Genomic DNA, 7,500 nt, shown 5'->3' with positions numbered 1-7,500 from the left:
TTTGCACCACCACACTTGCCCTCTTCCATACAGCCCCGAAGGCCCGTTTTAGGACCGTCTTCCCTCCAGGTCGAGCTCCAGGGGGTGTCGGGCGAATCTGACTCTGGCCCAGGACGGGGCCACCCTCCCTGGGCTGGCCAGGGAGGTCTGAGACCATGGAGCTTTAGAACCACACCACGTCATTGGACTTAGTCGATTTTACTCAAATTTTTTGGCACCAGAGCCGGACCCCGCCACGCGCGCCGGGCTCGTGCCCAGGAAAGACGCACCCTGCCTGGGGTGCACTTTACATAAAACCGGCCTGTCTTTTCCTGGAGGTCTCGTACTTCCAGAGCTCCGACGGGGGGGCGTAGTCTGGATTTTATATGCCCACCCAGAGCGAGTCTGAGTGGGACTCACGACGGTCTGATCAATGGTAGGGGGTGCTCTGTGTTTTGCACCACCACACTTGCCCTCTTCCATACAGCCCCGAAGGCCCGTTTTAGGACCGTCTTCCCTCCAGGTCGAGCTCCAGGGGGTGTCGGGCGAATCTGACTCTGGCCCAGGACGGGCCACCCTCCCTGGGCTGGCCAGGGAGGTCTGAGACCATGGGGCTTTGAACCCACGTCACGCCATTGGACTTAGTCGATTTTTCTCAATTTTTTTGGCACCAGAGCCGGACCCCGCCACGTGCGCCGGGCTCGTGCCCAGGAAAGATGCACCCTGCCTGGGGTGCACTTTTCAGAAAACCAGCCTGTCTTTTCCTGGAGGTCTCGTACTTCCAGAGCTCCGACGGGGCGTAGTCTGGATTTTATATGCCCACCCAGAGTGAGTCTGAGTGGGACTCACGACGGTCTGATCGCTGGTAGGGGTCCTCTGTGTTTGCCACCACCACGCTTCCCCCTCTCTCATACATCCCCGAAGGCCCGTTTTAGGACCGTCTTCGCTCCAGGCGGAGCTCCAGGGGTGGCGGGCGAATCTGAATCTGGCCCAGGACGGGCCACCCTCCCTGGGCTGGCCAGGGAGGTCTGAGGGCATGGAGCTTTGGAACCACACCACGTTATTGGACTCTGTCTATTTTTTCCCCCAAACTTTGGCACCAGAGCCGGACCACCACACCATGTGCGCTGGGCTCGTGCCCAGGAAAAGATGCACCCTGCCTGGGGTGCACTTTTCAGAAAACCAGCCTGTCTTTTCCTGGAGGTCTCGTAACTTCCAGAGCTCCAGCGCGGCGTAATCTGGATTTTTACATGCCCACCCAGAGTGACTCTGAGTGGGACTCACGACGGTCTGATCGCTGGTAGGGGGTCCTCTGTGTTTGCCACCACCACGCTTCCCCTCTCTCATACATCCCCGAAGGCCCGTTTTAGGACCGTCTTCGCTCCAGGCGGAGCTCCAGGGGTGGCGGGCGAATCTGAATCTGGCCCAGGACGGGCCACCCTCCCTGGGCTGGCCAGGGAGGTCTGAGGGCATGGAGGTTTGGAGCCACCGCACATTTTTTGTACTTTGTCGTTTTTCGAGATCTGGGCTTCAGAGTCGAGCCCAGGCTCCGTTTCAAGGTGGGCATTGGGCTTCGTTCTTGCCCAGGAGACCCGCACCCTGCCTGGGATGCACTTTTCAGAGAAACCGGGCCGCCTTTTCCTGGAGGTTCTCGTGTTTTTCAGAGCTCCACCACAGCAGAGATTGAATCCTCTTCCCCAGCCAGAGTGCACCCTCTCTGGCTTGGGTGAGTGCCTTGAGTGCCCTGGAGGTCCGAACCAACAGCACGTTTATGGACTTTGTCTATTTTTCCAAATTCGACTCCAGAGTCAAGCCGGCCAAGGGGCTCTCTGAAGGCCCCTCTCTCCCTCCCTCATCCTCTACAAGAGCCCCATGGTCCGTTTTAGGACCGTCTTCGCTCCAGGCGGAGCTCCAGGGGTGGCGGGGGAAATCTGAGTCTGGCCCAGGACGGGCCACCCTCCCTGGGCTGGCCAGGGAGGTCTGAGGGCATGGAGGTTTGGAGCCACCGCACCTTTTTGTACTTTGTCGTTTTTCGAGATCTGGGCTTCAGAGTCGAGCCCAGGCTCCGTTTCAAGGTGGGCATTGGGCTTCGTTCTTGCCCAGGAGACCCGCACCCTGCCTGGGATGCACTTTTCAGAGAAACCGGGCCGTCTTTTCCCTGGAGGTTTTCGTGTTTTTCAGAGCTCCACCACAGCAGAGATTGAATCTGCTTCCCCAGCCAGAGTGCACCCTCTCTGGCTTGGGTGAGTGGTGCCTTGAGTGGCCAGGGCCAACATCACCCACGGGCATCGGGCTTTATTCGTGCCCATGAGACCCGCACCCTGCCTGGGATGCACTTTTCAGAGAAACCGGGCCGTCTTTTCCTGGAGGTTTCGCGTTTTTCCAGAGCTCCACCACAGCAGAGATTGAATCTGCTTCCCCAGCCAGAGTGCACCCTCTCTGGCTTGGGTGAGTGCCTTGAGTGGCCAGGGCCAACATCACCCACGGGGCATCGGGCTTTATTCGTGCCCAGGAGACCCGCACCCTGCCTGGGATGCACTTTTCAGAGAAATCGGGCCGTCTTTTCCTGGAGGTTTCGCGTTTTTCCAGAGCTCCACCACAGCAGAGATTGAATCTGCTTCCCCAGCCAGAGTGCACCCTCTCTGGCTTGGGTGAGTGCCTTGAGTGGCCAGGGCCAACATCACCCACGGGCATCGGGCTTTATTCGTGCCCATGAGACCCGCACCCTGCCTGGGATGCACTTTTCAGAGAAATCGGGCCGTCTTTTCCTGGAGGTTTCGCGTTTTTCCAGAGCTCCACCACAGCAGAGATTGAATCTGCTTCCCCAGCCAGAGTGCACCCTCTCTGGCTTGGGTGAGTGCCTTGAGTGGCCAGGGCCAAAATCACCCACGGGGCATCGGGCTTTATTCGTGCCCAGGAGACCCGCACCCTGCCTGGGATGCACTTTTCAGAGAAATCGGGCCGTCTTTTCCTGGAGGTTTCGCGTTTTTCCAGAGCTCCACCACAGCAGAGATTGAATCTGCTTCCCCAGCCAGAGTGCACCCTCTCTGGCTTGGGTGAGTGCCTTGAGTGGCCAGGGCCAACATCACCCACGGGGCATCGGGCTTTATTCGTGCCCAGGAGACCCGCACCCTGCCTGGGATGCAGATCGGTTTGTGTGAGTCCTGGTTGGGTGAGCGTTACCCTTCTACATCACCCCCAAGGCCCGTTTTAGGACCGTCTCGGCTCCGGGCGGACAGCCGGGGGGCAGGGGGCGAAATGCCTCCGGCCCGGGTCGGAGCTCCCTCCCCGGGGCCGTGCGTGGAGACCCGTCGCGCCCGGAGCTCCCGTGCAACCCCACGTTTTGGACTTGGGTTTTGGAGCGAGCGAGCGGGGTCGAACCCCGGGGGCCGAGCCGCCACGGAGTCCCCGAGCCCCGGGGACGAAGCCCCGGGAGCGAGGTCCCTCCGTGGAGGCGCGAGCCCCCAGGGCCCGGCCGCCCGCCCGGGGAGGAGAGCGCACGCTCCCCTACCCCTCAAAACCCACGTGGCTGGTTGCAGCAGACCCTGTGCACCGGAGGTTCCTCCAGGAGCGCGGGGCTGGGTGCTCTAAGCCCAAGTCATACAGGCAACCATGCCTCCCCGGGACTCCCCCTGCGAGCGGCGGCTGTTTGAAGGACGGTAACCCCACTGCACGGGGCTTCAAACGACCGTAGCTCGCCGAAGGCGGCTCCGATCGACGCCAAATTTTTATGGGCTGGAGAACGGGACGAGACCTTTCGAATGAGACCGCCCCCAGCCCCGTGGGCCCCCGGGGGCCCGAGATACGGGCCCCCAAAGCGCCCCGGAAGCGGAAAAACGCAAATATCTCGCCGAAAACTCGACGTGCCCGGCCGAGGCCGGGCTCATTCGAACCGTCTCGCCGAGCTGAACGCGTCCATATGCGTTTCGTCGTTTTTGGTCGAGTATTCGCGGAGATATCGGCCGAAAACCCTCGGCCGCGCTCTGAAATGGCGCCCGCCGATGACGTCACGATCCCGGGAGAAAATCGCCCGTATCTCCGCGACGCGAAGGCCCAGAGAGCTCAAATTTGGGTGGCGAGGTCCCACGGGGGCCCTCGCTCGAACCAGGGCGGCGGCGGGCCCCGGGGACGCCCCCTACCGGATCGCCGTTCGCCGGGACCCCCGACTTTGAACGGCTATAACTCGGGGACCCGGGCGAGTTGGACCTCGTGGGTGGGCTCTTTCGAAAGGCCCCGTCCGGCACTACGGTCGATTCGAGTTTGGGGAAGATTGGCCCAGGGGTTCGCGAGATATAAGCCAAAAAACGCCGCGCCTTTGACCGGGCCTAACTCCCTGACCCCGAGGCCCCCGGGGACGCGGGTGGCCTCTTTGGATAGGGCCCCTCGAGGCCTACGGAAGACCCGAGTTTGAAATTTTTTCGCCCGGCCGTCTTCGAGATATCGGCGAAAAACGGAATCTTCCCGTCCGGTGGGTGGGTGTGGGTGTCTCCGGGGGGCGGGGGGACTTCCAGGACCCCGGGGGGGGGGCCACCTGGCCGTGCCCGAGGACGGTGCACCTCCCTGGGTGTGCCGTCAGAGCCTCCGGGGCCCCGGAAGTCCCCGCCCGCTGCACGTTTTCGGACTTTGAGGGATTTTCGGGCCCGGAAAAGGGCCCCGAATTCGAACGCACGTAGCTCGGGGACCCGGGGGCCCAGAGACACCGGACTCGGGTCAAGTGTGGCGTCCCGGCGGGCCCCTCGCAAAGAGCCCGCCCCCGAGCTCCGGGGCCCCCGGGTCCCGGAGAAAAGGGGCCCGACGTGTCGGGGGGGCGCCCGGGAAGGAAAGGTCCCAGGGGCCCGGGGGAGGCGGGTTCCGAGAGGGCCCGTGGGGAGCCCCCGACACCCGAAAGGGCGAGCCGCTGGGACCTCCCCTCTCCGAGATACGGGCCGTTTTCTCCGAAAGTCGCCCGCGCGTAACGGGGCCCATCTCGGGACCGGGAGGTCCCAGCGGCTCGCGGCGGCGGGTGCGGGGCCCGCTCTCGGGGACCTTGCTCCTCCCGCCGTCCCGAGCCACGGGGACCTTCCGGTCCCGAGATACGGCCACTTCCTGTCCAGCTTTGACCGGGTGTAACTCGAAAAGTAAGCCGAGTTGGGGCTCCACACTCGGGGCTATTGGGGGCCTCTGGGAGGGCCCCACACGCCGGGTGTATGGGGCCCCAACTCGGCTTGGTTCCGGAGATATGGCCCTTTAAAGTTTCAACTTTGACCGGCTGTAACTCGAAAAGTGAGCCGAGTTGGGGCTCCACACTCGGGGGTATTGGGGGCCTCTAGGAGGGCCCCCCACGCCGGGTGTATGGGGCCCCAACTCGGCTTGGTTCCGGAGATATGGCCCTTTAAAGTTTCAACTTTGACCGGCTGTAACTCGAAAAGTGAGCCGAGTTGGGGCTCCACACTCGGGGGTATTGGGGGCCTCTAGGAGGGCCCCCCACGCCGGGTGTATGGGGCCCCAACTCGGCTTGGTTCCGGAGATATGGCCCTTTAAAGTTTCAACTTTGACCGGCTGTAACTCGAAAAGTAAGCCGAGTTGGGGCTCCACACTCGGGGGTATTGGGGGCCTCTAGGAGGGCCCCCCACGCCGGGTGTATGGGGCCCCAACTCGGCTTGGTTCCGGAGATATGGCCCTTTAAAGTTTCAACTTTGACCGGCTGTAACTCGAAAAGTAAGCCGAGTTGGGGCTCCACACTCGGGGGTATTGGGGGCCTCTAGGAGGGCCCCCCACGCCGGGTGTATGGGGCCCCAACTCGGCTTGGTTCCGGAGATATGGCCCTTTAAAGTTTCAACTTTGACCGGCTGTAACTCGAAAAGTAAGCCGAGTTGGGGCTCCACACTCGGGGGTATTGGGGGCCTCTAGGAGGGCCCCCCACGCCGGGTGTATGGGGCCCCAACTCGGCTTGGTTCCGGAGATATGCCCGTTTGAAGTTGCAACTTCTACCCAGTCTAATAATCCCAAAATAATAATTAAATAAAAAAAAAAATAATAATAAAAATAAAAATAAGCCGAGTTGGGGCTCCACACTCTGGGCCTGGGGGGCACCACTAGGAGATCCCCCTGTGCCCAGAGCGTGGAGCCCCGAATCGGCTTTCCACACCACTCACACCGGTTTCTGACTACCTTAAGAGAGTCATTGTTAGTCGCGCAGTTTACCCGACTCTGGGAACCGGGGCTTTGGGCTTGGGGGAGACCCACCGCTCGCCCCCTAACACGTCGGGGGGGACCAGGGGGCACCCGCCTGGACCCCCTCAGCCCCACTTCGGAGAACCAGAACGCTGGCCAGGGACCCCCACGGCGGTTGAAGTTTGAACTTCTACCCGGTGCATCCCGAAAAATTGAAAAAATAAAATAAAATAAGATAATAATAATAATAATAATAATAATTTTAAAAAAAATAAGCCGAGTTGGGGCTCCACACTCTGGGCCTGGGGTGGACCACTAGGAGATCCCCCTGTGCCCAGAGCGTGGAGCCCCAACTCGGCTTTCCACACCACTCACACCGGTTCCTGCCTACCTTAAGAGAGTCAAAGTTACTCCCGCAGTTTACCCGACTCTGGGAACCGGGGCTTTGGGCTTGGGGGAGACCCACCGCTCGCCCCCTAACACGTCGGGGGGACCAGGGGGCACCCGCCTGGACCACCTCCTGCCCGACTCGGAGAACCAGAGCTCTGGCCAGGGGACCCCCACGGCGGTTGAAGTTTGAACTTCTACCCGGTGCATCCCGAAAAATTGAAAAAATAAAATAAAATAAGATAAAAAAAAAAATAATAATAATAATAATAATTTTAAAAAAAAAATAAGCCGAGTTGGGGCTCCACACTCTGGGCCTGGGGTGGACCACTAGGAGATCCACCTGTGCCCAGAACATGGAGCCCCAACTCGGCTTTCCACACCACTCACACCGGTTCCTGCCTACCTTAAGAGAGTCAAAGTTACTCCCGCAGTTTACCCGACTCTGGGAACCGGGGCTTTGGGCTTGGGGGAGACCCACCGCTTGCCCCCTAACACGTCGGGGGGACCAGGGGGCACCCGCCTGGACCACCTCCTGCCCGACTCGGAGAACCAGAGCCCTGGGCAGGGACCCCCATCGCCGTACCCCCTCCTGCCCGACTCGGAGAACCAGAGCCCTGGGCAGGGACCCCCACCGCCGTACCCCCTCCTGCCCGACTCGGAGAACCAGAGCCCTGGGCAGGGACCCCCACCGCCGTACACCCTCCTGCCCGACTCGGAGAACCAGAGCCCTGGGCAGGGACCCCCACCGCCGTACACCCCTCTGCCCGACTCGGAGAACCAGAGCCCTGGGCAGGGACCCCCACCGCCGTACCCCCTCCTGCCCGACTCGGAGAACCAGAGCCCTGGGCAGGGACCCCCACCGCCGTACCCCCTCCTGCCCGACTCGGAGAACCAGAGCCCTGGGCAGGGACCCCCACCGCCGTACACCCTCCTGCCCGACTCGGAGAACCAGAGCCCTGGGCAGGGACCCCCACCGCC

Source organism: Pimephales promelas, chromosome 2 (assembly GCF_988280905.1).
Source record: "Pimephales promelas chromosome 2, fPimPro1.hap1.1, whole genome shotgun sequence".
Classification (NCBI taxonomy): domain Eukaryota; kingdom Metazoa; phylum Chordata; class Actinopteri; order Cypriniformes; family Leuciscidae; genus Pimephales; species Pimephales promelas.
The sequence above is the reverse complement of the archived record's forward strand: the minus strand, read 5'-3'. Positions refer to the sequence as shown.